Genomic DNA, 15,402 nt, shown 5'->3' on the forward strand with positions numbered 1-15,402 from the left:
TTCGCGGAGCCGGCGGATGTGGCCTGCATCTGTGCGGGTTGCGGCCTACCAATCCTTCAGAAGCCGGGGCCTCAATTTGTACACTGACCCGAGACAGCAGACCCTCACCATCAGCGTGCCTCCCGCTGTGCCCTTTGGCTCTCCCTGCCACCTTTGGGTCTGCCCAAAGCGGTGAGAAGGTACCTGCTGTGCTGGGCCCCGTTTTTGCAGCTTCCTGTGACCGCGGCCTGCTGCACCTCCGGAGGCCGGGGACTGAAGTTGCGGGACTGCCCAGAGACTGGCTCCGTGAGCGCTGTGCGGCCCAACGGAGGCTCCTGGCGGCCTGAAGACACCTTCCCCACCTGCCGCAGCCCTCCCTGCTCCCTTCGCACCTTGGTGGGATCCCCCCTGGCGACCCGCCGGTCGCTGTCTCCGCGCCGCACTGCCCGTGGCGGCCTGCGGCCTACGCATCCTCCGGGGACCGGGACCTTGAGTTCGGAGGTTCCCCGTCGCGGACTTCCGGGAGGCGCGGGCTGCGGCTGTCTGGGGTCTGGACACCTTACCCTGGTCTCCGCACCCCCCTGCCACCCCTCCTGCAGCTCCGGCCAGGCTCTTACCTGTGGTGGTGTCCCCGGAGAGCCTCTCTGCTTCTGGGCCCTGTGTTGAGACAGTCATCACCCCTTCTCTGCTGGTCTGGTGTTGGGGGTGGGGGTGTCCTGATTACCGGCTGGACAGTGGCCGGACCTCATCCCAGTGGCAGATCTCAGCCCTGGAGGGGCATCTTCCTGCTGCTGCCTGAGCCCTGTTCTTCCCGACCTGCACAGAAATGAGCTCCGGAGCCGTGTGGTAGCCGACGGCTTCGGTACCGCACATCGGGGGTCAGCTGCATCGAAGTTACAGTCATTGAGCCACCAGCTCCTGTCTCTCCCCCTTGACACAGCGTAATCCGCGCTCGCCTCAGCCTGCAGGGAGTCAAACCCCTGGATCGCAATATTTTAAGGCAATACCTGTCCTTTGCACATCACCCAGGATGATGACCTAATACTGCAATTTGTCCTGCCTGGACCGTGATAGTTTTCTTAATACCCACCACACTTTTCTACTTAACATACATCTGTCAAGCAGAGTCTGTGTCTCCCTTTTACGTTTGTGACGTCCCGCCTATCCTATTAGTCCCCCACAATGGCGCAAAGAAATAAAAAATTTTTACAGGCCCCCACAAACTTTTTTGGGCCAAAAGCTAAGTGCCCTCCTCCTCCAGCATTGCTCACGGACTCTCCTTCCTCCCCCTGTTCATCAGAGACGGGTATAGACCCACAGATCCAAACCAGTTATGACAAGTTTACTTGAGGGGGTCCAGTCCGCCTTTAAGCAAGAACTCTCCACAGCTTCAAATCTGACCTCACGGCCCTTGGCAATCGTACAGATGCTCTTGAATCTAAGACGGACGACCTCTGCCGCTCTCAGCAACGCCTAGACTCGGAACTTTCTAGACTCCATGATGAGATGGAGGATCTCAAAGAACGACAAGAAGATCAAGAGAACCGTTCCATTCGCAATAATTTGCGTACCCGCAATGTAGCGGAATCGATTCTTAGCTCGGCCCTACCGTCCTTTTTGAAAGATTTCTTTCAGCACGTATTGCCTGATCTCTCTGATGGCGACTGTCTTTGCAATAGGGCTCACAGAGCGCTCCGAGCGAAACCAGCTCCTTCACAACCACCCAGGGATGTCATAGTGCGTCTACATTATTTTCGCTCAAAGGAACGGATCCTAATGTCGGTTCGAGACTCCCCAGTGATCGACTTCCGGGATATGCAACTGCAGGTCTTCCAGGATCTAGCCCCGTCCACTATTCAGAAACGACGAGATCTCCAGCCCGTTACTAGGATACTATGGCAGCATCAAATACGGTACAGATGGGGATTTCCTTTTATGCTACAGATTACAGTGAACAATTCCACCCACTCCGTTAAAACTTTAGCTCAGGGTCAGGATTTGTTGGCTAAGCTAGATCTCCTCCCTGTACCATCGCCCGATAGCGAGACTGCCTCTTCCTCTGGTCCACGATGCCCTCGGATCCCACTGCCTGAATGGACAAGGGTGACCCGTCATCGCAATGACACTAATGGCCCTCCCTGATCTTAGTAGACACTCTTGATTACAATAAGATAGTTCTCACTATTCTAGGAGATGTGTCTTCTTCTCATATGTTCTTTGTTGACAGGTGGGGGCTACAGCCCCCGTCTTACTTCTTTCATTCAACTGTTATTGGTTTTGATATGGCTCACCGGGCTTTGATGTTTGTTATATGTTAAGCCTAGCTTTATGTTATTGTGCTGGGCTGGCTTTGCTTACCCCGATTTTCCCTTGTCTCCTTTTCTAATACCCTATCTCCCCCCCCCCCTTGCCCTTGTTCCCCTCCCTCTTTTCCCTTATTCCCCCCCCCCTTTTTTTTTTATTACGACAGTACGTTTTTCTCTCTTTTGTGTGTTCTGGGTTATATAGCTGAATTTTCGGCTGTTGCCGACTTAACTATTGCAGTCCAGAAGGACCTGGTTTTTCTGCTCCCACTACCCCCGTGCTCCCTCTATTTGTGATTTAGTATATAATGTCTATTACTTGTGTAGCGGTCCTTGATTGGGACCCTATGTTTCAGGGTTTTTTCCCGTATGGGTTTTCTATCACTCTCTCTTTCTCTATATCTCTGCTCCTTGTTTCTTGCTGTCCCTTTTCTTTCTCTTTTTCTCTTCCTCCCCGGGATGGGTCTCCGTTGATCCTTTTCCATTCTTTGGTATCACATGGCACTTAAGTTGTTCTCTGTAAATGTTAACGGGCTTAATTCTCCCAAGAAACGTACAGTGATGTTGTCCGCCTGTAGGAGAGAAAAAGCTGACAGTCTTCCTTCAGGAGACCCACTTCACTGGTACACACTCTCGACTTCAAGGTAAGCAGTTTGCACAAACCTTTTTTGCTTCTGCGGATTGTAAGAAAAGTGGGGTGGCTAAACTGATTCATCGTAGCATTCCATTTGTACATAACGCAACAATAGCTGACCCCGCAGGCAGGTACATTGTGGTAACTGGTACACTTCGTACAGAAACTCTAACACTTGTGTCTGTATATGCCCCGAATCAAGACCAGTCACATTTTTTCCGCACGCTCTTTCAGCGTCTTAATAGAGTAGCGCAGGGCCACATCATTTTAGGTGGGGATTTTAATACTGTGATCGATTCCCTCTTAGATGAATCTAACCCTCCTAAAAACAAGAAAGAAGCATCCCCGACTGAGGCCTCTCTCACGTTAATTTCCTCCCTCGCACAGCTTAATCTGAGAGATACCTGGCGTCTTAAACACTCCACTGCTAGGGATTATACCCACTTCTCTGCACCTCACCAACATTCTCGGATCGATATGATCCAAGTGTCTCAATCACTCATGACACTGATTTCTGATGCAGGTATCACTCCTTGCTCATGGACGGACCATGCGGGGGTCTATATCCTCATAGAAATCTATAGAACCCCTAATAAGACACGTAAATGGCGTCTAGATGACACCCTTCTCTCACATCCCTCCACTCTTTTAGACACCAAATCAACTTTGGAATTTTTTTTCAAGGAAAATGCCTCCCCAGAAGTCTCTCCTAGTCTTGTTTGGGAAGCGCACAAAGCCACTATTCGTGGTCACTTCAGGTCCAAGGCCTCCGCTATAAATAAGAAAGCAGCACAGGAAGTTTCCTCATTAGAATCAAAAATATCTGCGCTCTTAGCCCAACATAAAAATGCCCCGAGCGACTCCCTACGCTCCCAGATTGATAACCTCAGAGGTCAGTTAAATACTCTTATCGCGAAGCGCAGCTGCTATACTACAGAAGCTCCGTCAGAAATTCTATGATAAAGCGGATAAAATTGATAGTCTCTTAGCCAACAAATTGAGAAGCAAACGAGCTACGGGAATGATAGAAAAACTACACTCCAATACATTGAATATGCCTACTTATGACCCAAAACTGATGGTAGAGGAATTTCGGGAGTTTTATAGCTCCTTATATAATCTTCCTGCCCCTCCTCTCTCCTCTGACGGTCCAGATGGTATATGCTCGTACCTATTAGACACCCCCCTGCCATGTCTGACAGAGCGACAGATCTCTCTTCTTAATGAGACCATCTCGTTGGAAGAGACGGTTGCCGCTATCAAATCTATGCGATCGTCAGCCGCACCTGGCCCAGATGGCTTCACCGCTCAATATTACAAAACTTTCCACACAGAATTAGCCCCTTATCTTACCTCGCTTTTTAATAAAGTTTTGGATGGGGCATCGTTTGCACCGGCAACTGTGCACGCTGACATTATTGTGATCCCGAAACCGGAGAGAGACCCCACACAATGTTCCAATTATCGCCCGATCTCATTACTAAATGTTGATCTTAAGATCTACGCAAAAATTTTGGCCAACCGATTAGCTCCCCTGCTCACGCAATTGATACACCCAGACCAAGTGGGCTTTATTTCTGGCCGTCAAGCCTCAGATAATACCAGGAGAGCTATAGATCTGATATGTTCTATTCATAAACAAAAACTACCCTCATTGTTACTAGCACTGGATGCCGAGAAGGCTTTTGACAGGATATCTTGGTCCTTCACCTTCTCGGTACTCCGAAAGATGGGCTTCTCTGGCAAATTTCTGGATGGTGTCTCGGCGCTTTATAGATCCCCTACTGCCACGGTTTCTGTCAATCGCCTCAACTCCACCGTTTTCGGAATCACTAATGGCACCAGACAGGGATGCCCGCTCTCCCCCCTACTATTTGCCCTGGTTATGGAACCGCTGGCAGCAAGGATCCGAGCTAATACAGATATAGCCGGAGTGCGGGTAGGCCCTTCTGAGCATAAAATTGCATTGTACGCAGACGACGTCCTCTTGTCCCTTGGATCCCCGACTCAGTAGTTGCAGCCGCTCCTCTCTGAAACGGACCTCTACTCTAAGCACTCAGGTTATAAAATCAACGCAAGTAAAACCGAAATGTTGAATTTTAACATTCCTGGCCCGGTTAAGCTCTCTTTAGAAAAATCCTTTCCATTTCAATGGCACAAACAAAAGATCAAATATTTAGGCATTTTCCTAACACATAGTCACCACCAACTATACCAGGCTAATTTCCCTAGACTTTTAGACCGCATTAAATCGGATTCGTCTTCTTGGTCTAGCTTTTTTATCTCTTGGATAGGTAGAGTGAATTCAGTGAAAATGAACGTGCTACCTCGGATACTATACCTATTCCAAACTCTCCCGATATTTATCCCTCCATCTGCCTTTAAATTCTTACAGTTTCACACATCACAATTTATATGGGAAAATAAGCGTCCCCGAGTCCGACTGAAACTATTACAGCGTCCCTCATGTAGTGGCGGTTTGGGCATCCCAGACTTTAAAAGATATTATTTTGCCACGCAGCTTTCGCATTGTGTGCAATGGTGTAACCCTGAGTCTCGGAGGGTCTGGGTATCTATAGAAGCTGCTGAACTAGGTCTCTCTACTCTTTCTTCTCTTCTTTGGCTCCCGAAACCCTGCCGCCCTAGAAATGTGGCCTCTCACCCCCTGGTGTCCCGCTCACTGACGGTTTGGGACTTTGCCAATAGGAAATACAGCTTGGCCCCGGCCCCCTCCCCCATCATCCCTATATTACACAACCCAGCATTTTCCCCTGGTACACACAAATCATTATTTGCCCCCTGGCAGGATAGAGGTATCTTATATCTGAATGATATCACCAAAGACACTAGTTTTCCTCAGTTTTCCCAGATTCAGGAAGGTATCGACATCCCATCCAAATATTTTTATCAATATTTACACTAAGGCACTTTCATTCCGCAATGAGCCACGTCCTCTCTAGCAGACCCCTGACTACGTTTGAGGCAGTGTGTTTCAGAAGTCATTCAACCAAAGGTTTAATTTCCCTCTTATATGCCACTCTCGATTGAGAACCACCCTCTCAACGTGATCCTCACGAGAGGGCATGGGAACTGGATCTAGGCTCGGCCTTAGATGATGAGGAATGGTCTGAGGCCTGGGGTAACGCTGCATCTAGCTCCATCTGCATCTAGCTCCATCTGCGTTAGAATCAAAGAGAACGTCTACAAATTATTATATAGATGGTATTATGTACCATCGCGCTTAAGCAGAATGTACCCGGATACATCGGATAGATGTTGGAGAGGATGTGGCGCAGAGGGCTCTTTCCTGCATATATGGTGGCCGTGCCCTAAAATTGTAAATGTTTGGAGAGATGTGATTAATCTTATTACTAATTTGTTAGAGATTCCTATTCCTTATGATCCTAAATAAATTCTCCTCCCCTTAAACCTGCCAACGCTGACAAACCATCAAAATAAATTGCTACGTCATATAGTTTCTGAAATGACATGTCAATTGGCCGCAGACTGGAAAAATCCTTTTCCACCTTCCATGCAGTCTATAATCGCCCGCATATGGTACGTTTACCGTATGGACTATATGACTAGTATCATTAATTGCTCCTCCAAGTCATTTGATAAAATATGGAGTCCTTGGCTGACTACACAACATGCCCCTTCACCTTTCAACTAATAATGCCGTGTTTTATTTGATGAAACCCTCCCGGGTACTCTACCCTACCATATTTAATCCTTCTGTATCTTCCTTTCTCTCTGCTCTCTCTCTCTCCCTTTTCACATCTTATTCTATACTATTTCTCAATATTAGTCGGTTGGACTTTCGGCCGACTGCTATTCTCTCTGTTTTATTATACCCGCTCTTTGGGTCAAAAATGGATAATTTTTTCTTGATTCTCTATATACGTACCAACTGTTAGGTTATGTTTGTAATGTATTATGCTATAACTGCCATCTGTTGGTTCCTGTTTGCTTTCTGTGATCCCAAGAATAAAAATTATGTTTAAATTTTTTTTTAAAAAAGATCCAGTTTGGACTAACGCCGGGTACACTACGCCGATATGAAAAAGATCCAGTTTGGACTAACGCCGGGTACACACTACGCCGATATCGGCCCAATCTGCATGCTCCTGCGGTCATTAGCAATGTCTTCTGGTTGCCCTGCTGCAGGGTAAACCAGAAGAAATCCAAATGCAGCATGGCATCCTCTATCCCCCCAGTTATTTATGCTTTCAAAACTTAATATGCTAATCATGTTAATGATGTAAACATTGGAAAATTGCACTTAAACAACAAACAGGAAACCTTAATGTTCAACTATGCAGCAGTCTCCCTAACCACCTGTATAACGTGTAGTATGATCTGATGTAGGAGAAACAGCTGAGGAGGCAGCAAGTCTAGCTGCAGGACCACCACTGGTCAGTGTATGTAGTCACCAACTCTTCCATTATATTGGTTTAATGTGCAGGATTTTACAATTATGAACTCACCACAATTTATACAAGGTTTATATGGTTATATTTGTATGAAGGCTTGAGAAAATAGGTCATTTTTGTTGAAAAGTTATTGTTATAAACAAGGTGTTACAACGGACTAATTTTAGTACTACAAATGTGTCCTCATACAACTAGCTTCAATATGCCATGTGACGTCTGGCACAAGTGAGCCACCAGGTCCCGTGCAAATCTGCTAGTGCCAGGCTTCTTTTTCTTGAAGATGCGTCTTAGGGGTATATTTACTAAAGTGCGGTTTTATAGAAGTGGAGATGTTGCCCATAGCAACCAATCAGATTCTATTTATTTATCTAGCACCTACTAGAATAGCTAAAATCTGACTGATAGCTATGGGCAACATCTCCACTTCTATAAACACGCACTTTAGTAAATATACCCCTTATGGTGCGTACACACGGTGAGATTTTTTCTTTCGATTTTGACTATATAGTCAAAATCGCAAGAAAGGTTAGTGCAAATCGCAAGGTGTTATGCCACTTGCGATCCCGATGCGCGGTCCCGCCAGGTCGGTATCGCAAGAAAAGATAGACTGTGCAGGCAAGTCAATCTTTGCTAGATCGGTGTACTATCTAGGTCATCTCACATTTCAATTAAATCTCACATAAGCCACACACTCTAACCCAAAGTGTAAGTGCGCAGCGTCCCCCAGATGGATGATAGAGAAATCTCACATAAGCCAAAATTGTAAGCACACAGTCCATATCTCAAGAAAAGTTAGTCAAAATCGGTGGTGCTGGGCTCCGAGGAGATCAGGGGAAATCGCAAAGTGAAAATCGGGCATAGCAAGGATCTGACCATGTGTATACACCATTAGTCTCAATGTGATGCGACTAGTACGCACCTGGAGACTGTGCTGATCAATTTGATATAACCCGTGTACATATGTGTGCGACTGTGTCTGTATATGTAGCACAATGAAACATGGCATGGAAAAGCCCTGTAGCTGAGCATTGTAGCACTTCGTATACAGATTCAGGCTCAGTCGCACCCAGATATACATGTGTTGCATATCAAGTTAACCAGCACAGTGTTAAGGTGCACCCTGGTCAAGTGCAATGAGACTAAGATGTATTTTCAGTGGAGTAGGGGGTGGGGGGGGGGGCATCTTATGGGAGAGAGGGGCTGTTTGGCATGACTGCAGCAATAATGTGTAGGGGTACATCTGTGATTGAATTTCTTTAATGACTGGCTACCCCTTGGCAATGACTGTCTACCCCATGTAAAAAAAATACAGCAGAGAATTAACACCACTTAGGAAATTGCACTCGGCAGAGAGAAACATTCATTGTGCAATATAGATCTAGTAAAATTTCAATAATTTTCTCTCTCTCGGGTAAGTGTCAAGATTAGCATTACTGCCTCACAGTACTGAGGTCTTGAGTTCGATTTCCACCACGGCCCTATAGCTGCATACACACGGTGCAATTTTGCGTGCAATATGGACTATATAGGCCATATCGCATGGAAATATAGTGCATACCGCATAGTGTGTATAAGCCTGCGATGTCGATGCGTGGTCCCGTATCGCGAGAAAATATACTGTGTGAAGGCGGGGTAAATACGGACTACATGCCTCCAATCAAAATATAGACAGTATCGGCCAAAGCCTGCATCGCATCATGGGTATGCAGATTAACTGTGTGTAGTTTGTATATTCTCCTAAAAATACTGTACATTGGTAGGTTAATCCACTCCTGACAAAAATTAACCCTAGTGTGTGTGTGTGTGTGTGTGTGTGTGTGTGTGTGTGTGTGTGTGTGTGTGTGTGTGTGTGTGTGTGTGTGTGTGTGTGTTTAGGACATACTAGATGGGCCAAGTGGTTCTTATCTGTTCTATGCTTCTATGTTAATTAGTTCACTCACTGACTAGTTTTGCTGCTCATCAAAAGAATGATTTCACTGTGGTCTCTTGTCCTAATGTACGGGTTTGTTATTCAGTTAATTAATTCACACAGGTATATTCAATCTTGGCTTTTTTTGTTTATTATAACAATCTAAATTATTATTATTATTATTATTTTTTTAAATAACCACAGTGAAATCACTGTAAGATAAAGCCTCCATGAGGAATGAAACGCAGCTGTGGTCCCTCTAATTATCAGTTATACCTGCTACCTAGAATCTCAGTCTAGTGATGGCACCTCTGCAGCCAGTACACCCTGCAGCCGCATGTGGTGGACAACTCTGCCTTTAGTCCAGTGAGCAGATGCATTGTCCGCAGCAGCTGCAGCAATATATCAGTGAGCTCACCATGCAGAGGAATGGCATTAGGACTACAACGCTGCTCATCTACTGATCCTCACCCAGGGGCACCAAATTAATGCCGGACTCCCACTGGTAATTAAACTCCTGGTATGGCTGGATCATACTCCTGTTAGCGTGCAGCTAAACGCTTGAACAGATTTGGACAAGTTGGACTATATTAGCTAGCACAATGAGCTTACCATTGGGCGCAGCAGAGGTGTTTCTTCTCACTTATGGTCACTTTGTTTTATAGATATCTACATATGTAATCCAATGGTGGTATTAAATATGCATATACTTCCAAATCAGTAATAATAAGAATTTACTTACCGATAATTCTATTTCTCGTAGTCCGTAGTGGATGCTGGGGACTCCGTCAGGACCATGGGGAATAGCGGGCTCCGCAGGAGACAGGGCACATCTAAAAAGCTTTTTAGGTCACATGGTGTGTACTGGCTCCTCCCCCCATGACCCTCCTCCAAGCCTCAGTTAGGTACTGTGCCCGGACGAGCGTACACAATAAGGAAGGATCTTGAATCCCGGGTAAGACTCATACCAGCCACACCAATCACACCGTACAACTTGTGATCTGAACCCAGTTAACAGTATGATAACAAAACGAAGTAGCCTCCGTAAAGATGGCTCACAACAATAGTAATAACCCGATTTTTGTAACAATAACTATGTACAAGCATTGCAGACAATCCGCACTTGGGATGGGCGCCCAGCATCCACTACGGACTACGAGAAATAGAATTATCGGTAAGTAAATTCTTATTTTCTCTAACGTCCTAGTGGATGCTGGGGACTCCGTCAGGACCATGGGGATTATACCAAAGCTCCCAAACGGGCGGGAGAGTGCGGATGACTCTGCAGCACCGAATGAGAGAACTCCAGGTCCTCCTTAGCCAGAGTATCAAAATTTGTAAAATTTTACAAATGTGTTCTCCCCTGACCACGTAGCTGCTCGGCAAAGTTGTAATGCCGAGACTCCTCGGGCAGCCGCCCAGGATGAGCCCACCTTCCTTGTGGAATGGGCATCTACATATTTCGTCTGTGGCAGGCCTGCCACAGAATGTGCAAGCTGAATTGTACTACAAATCCAGCGTGCAATAGACTGCTTAGAAGCATGAGCACCCAGCTTGTTGGGTGTATACAGTATAAACAGCAAGTCAGACTTTCTGACTCCAGCCGTCCTAACTATATATATATATATATATATATATATATATATATATATATATATATATATATATATATATATATATATATATATATATATATATATATATATATATATATATATATATTTTTAGGGCCCTGACCACGTCTAATAACTTGGAGTCCTCCAAGTCCCTAGTAGCCGCAGGCACCACAAGAGGTTGTTTCAGGTGAAAACGCTGACACCCCTTTATGAAGAAACTGGAGACGAGTCCCAGTTCTGTACTGTTCAAATGGAAAATTTTAATATGGGCTTTTGTAAGACAAAGCCGCCCATTCTGACAATCGCCTGGCCGAGGCCAGGGCTAACAACATGGTCACTTCCCATGTGAGATATTTGTCAACAGCATGGTCACTTTCCATGTGAGATATTTCAAATCCACAGATTTGAGCGGTTCAAACCAATATGATTTTAAGAAATCCCAACACTATGTTGAGAACTCACGGTGCCCCTAGGGGCACAAAAAAGCTGTATATGCAATACATCCTTTACAATCTGGACTTCAGGAACTGAAGTCAATTCTTTCTGGAAGAAAATCTACAGGGCCGAAATTTAAATGTTAATGAACCCCAATTTGAGGTCCAAAACACTCCTGTTTTCAGGAAGTGTAGAAATCGACCTAGTTGAATTTCCGTCGTGGAGCCTTCCTGGCCTCACCCACGCAACATATTTTTACCACATGTGGTGATGACGTTGTGCGGTCACCTCCTTCCTGGCTTTGACCAAGGTAGGTATGACCTCTTATGGAATGCCTTTTCCCCTCAGGATCCGGCATTCAACCGCCATGCCGTCAAACGCAGCCGCGGTAAGTCTTGGAATAGACATGGTACTTGCTGAATCAAGTCCCTTCTTAGCTCCCCAGGCCCTTAGTCCTCTGTGAGCATTTCTTGAAGTTCCGGGTACCAAGTCCCTCTTGGCCAATCCGGAGCCACTAGTATAGTTCATACTCCTCTATGTCTTATAATTCTCAATACCCTGGTTATGAGAAACAGAGGAGGGAACACATACACAGACTGGTACACCCACGGTGTTACCAGAACATCCACAGCTATCGCCTGAAGGTCTCATGACCTGGCGGAATACCTGTCCCGTTTTTTGTTCGGGCGGGACGCCATCATGTCCACCTTTGGTCTTTGCCAACGGTCCACAATCATGTTGAAAAAACTTCCCTATGAAGTTTCCACTCTCCCGGGTGGAGGTCATGCCTGCTGAGGAAGTCTGCTTCCCAGTCGTCCACTCCCGGAAAGAACACTGCTGACAGTGCTATCACATGATTTTCCGCCTAGCGAAAAATCCTTGCAGTTTTCACTGCCCTCCTGCTTCTTGTGCCGCCCTTCTGTTTACGTGGGCGACTGCCGTGATGTTATCCCACTGGATCAATACCGGCTGACCTTGAAGCAGAGGTCTAGCTAAGTTTAGAGCATTATAAATTTGCTCTAAGCTTATTTATGCGGAGAGAATTCTCCAGACTTAATCACACTTCCCTGGAAATTTTTTTCCCTGTGTGACTGTTCCCCAGCCTCTCAGGCTGGCCTCCGTGGTCACCGGCATCCAATCCTGAATGCCAAATCTGCGGCCCTCTAGAAGATGAGCACTCTGTAATCACCACAGGAGAGACACCCTTTTCCTTGGATATAGGGTTATCCGCTGATGCATCTAAGGATGCGATCCGGACCATTTGTCCAGCAGATCCCACTGAAGAGTTCTTGCGGGAAATCTGCCGAATGGAATTGCTTCGTAATAAGCCACCATTTTTACCAGGACTCTTGTGCAATGATGCACTGACACTTTTCCTGGTTTTAGGAGGATCCCGATTAGCTCGGATAACTCCCTGGTTTTCTCCACTGGGAGAAACACGTTTTTCTGGACTGTGTCCAGAATCTTCCCTAGGAACAGTAGACGTGTCGTCGGAAAAAGCTGCGATTTTGGAATATTTAGAATCCACTCGTGCTGTCGTAGAACTACTTAAGATAGTGCTACTCCGACCTCCAACTGTTCTCTGGACCTTGCCCTTATCAGGAAAGCGTCCATGTTTCTTTTAAGAAAAATCCTCATTCCGGCCATTACCTTGGTAAAGACCCGGGGCGCCGTGGACAATCCAAACGGCAGCGTCTGAACTGATAGTGACAGTTCTGTACCAGGAACCTGAAGTACCCTTGGTGAGAAGGGCAAATTTGGACCTGTAGGTAAACGTCCCTGATATCCAGTGACATCATATCGTCCCCTTCTTCCTGGTTCGCTATCACTGCTCCGAGTGACTCCATCTTGATTTGAACGCTTGTATGTAAGTGTTCAAATATTTCAGATCTCACCGAGCCGGTTGGCTTCAGTACCACAATATAGTGTGGAATACTACCCCCTTCCTTGTTGTAAGAAGGGTACTTTGATTATCACCTGCTGGGAATACAGCCTGTGAATTGTGTGAGGGGGAGACGTCTCGAATTTCCAATGTACACCTGGGATATTACATGAAGGATCCCGGAGTTCCCTTGCGAGTGTTGCTGAAACTCTTGAGATGACCCCCTACCGCACCTGAGTCCGCTTGTACGGCCCCAGCGTTATGCTGCGGACTTGGCAGAAGCCGTGAGGAGCTTCTGTTCCTGGGAATGAGCTGCTTGCTGCAGTCTTCTTCCCTTTCCTCTCCCCCTGGGCAGATATGACTGGCCTTCGCCCGCCTGCCCGTATGGGGACGAAAGGACTGAGACTGAAAAGACTGTGTCCTTTTCTGCCAATATGTGACTCGGGGTAACAAAAGGTGGATTTTTCAGCTGTTGCCATGGCCACCAGGTCCAATGGACCGCCCCTTTATACGGCAATACTTCCATATGCCGTCTGGAATCTGCCTCACCTGACCACTGTCGTGTCTTCGTCTGGCAGATATGTACATCACATTTACTCTTGATGCCAGAATGCAAATATGCCTCTGCGCATCACACATATATAGAAATGCATCCTTAAAATGCTCTATAGACAATAAAATCCTGTCCCTGTCAAGGGTATCAAAATTTTCAGTCAGGAAATCCGACCAAGCCCCCTCAGCGCTGCACATCCAGGCTGAGGCGATTGCTGGTCGTAGTATAACACCAGTATGTGTGTATATACTGTTATGATATTTTCCAGCTTCCTATCAGCTGGCTCCTTGAGGGCGGCCGTATCTGGAAACGGTAACGCCATGTTTTTTATAAGCGTGTGAGCGCCTTGTCCACCCTAAGGTGTGTTTTCCAACTCGCCCTTACTACTGGCGGGAAAAAGGGTATACCGCCCATAACTTTCTGTCGGAGGAACCCCACGTATCATCACACACTTCATTTAATTTATCTGATTCAGGCAAAACTACAAGTAGTTTATTCCCACCCTACAAAATACCCTTATTTGTGGTACTTGTGGTATCAGAAATACGTAACACCTCCTTCATTGCCCTTAACATGTAACTTGTGGCCCTAAAGGAAAAATACGTTTGTTTCTTCACCGTCGACACTGGGGTCAGTGTCCATGTCTGTGTCTGTCGACCGACTGAGGTAAATGGGCGTTTTTACAAGCCCCTGACGGTGTCTGAGACGCCTGGACCGATACTAATTTGTCCGCCGGCTGTCTCATGTCGTCAACCGGCTTGCAGCGTGTTGACATTATCACGTAATTCCATAAGTAAGCCATCCATTCTGGTGTCGACTCCCTAGAGAGTGACATCACCATTACAGGCAATTTTCTCCGTCTCCTCACCAACATTTTCCTCATACATGTCGACACACACGTACCGACCTACAGCACACACATACAGGGAATGCTCTGATAGAGGACAGGACCCACTAGCCCTTTGGGGAGACAGAGGGAGAGTTTGCCAGCACACACCAAAAGCGCCATAATGTATATAACAACCCTAGAAGGTGTTGTTTCTATATATGGGCTCTTAATATATAATTATATCGCCAATTTATGCCCCCCTTCTCTTTAACCCTGTTTCTGTAGTGCAGGGGAGAGTGGGAGCCTTCCTCACCAGCGGAGCTGGTCAGGAAAATGGCGCTGAGTGCTGAGGAGAATAAGCTCCGCCCCTTTCACGGCTGGCTTTTCTCCCGGTTATTAGGAAAACTGGCCTGGGTTAAATACATACATATAGCCTTAATGGCTATATGTGATGTATTTATTTGCCAAATAGGTATTTATATTGCTGCCCAGGGCGCCCCCAGCAGCGCCCTGCACCCTCCGTGACCGTGTCAGTGAGCCGTGTAGCAACAATGGCGCACAGCTGCAGTGCTGTGCGCTACCTCTCTGAAGACTGTGAAGTCTTCTGCCGCCTGTTTCCGGACCTCCATTCCGCCGTCTTTCTTCAGCGTCTGTAAGGGGGATCGGCGGCGCGGCTCCGGGACGAACCCCAGGCTGACCTGTGTTCCGACTCCCTCTGGAGCTCAGTGTCCAGTAGCCTAAAACTTCAATCCTCCTGCACGCAGGTGAGTTGCAAGTCTCTCCCCTAAGTCCCTCGTTGCAGTGATCCTGTCGCCAGCAGGAATCACTG

At 46.7% G+C, this 15,402-nt stretch overlaps 1 protein-coding gene across 1 annotated transcript in view; it reads right to left on the reverse strand.

Moving 5' to 3' along the window:
* Nucleotides 1-15,402, reverse strand: part of USP14 (ubiquitin specific peptidase 14) — a 113,045-nt gene that overhangs the window by 62,911 nt on the left and 34,732 nt on the right. The window lies entirely within an intron of this gene.

This window comes from Pseudophryne corroboree, chromosome 5 (assembly GCF_028390025.1).
Source record: "Pseudophryne corroboree isolate aPseCor3 chromosome 5, aPseCor3.hap2, whole genome shotgun sequence".
Classification (NCBI taxonomy): Eukaryota; Metazoa; Chordata; class Amphibia; order Anura; family Myobatrachidae; genus Pseudophryne; species Pseudophryne corroboree.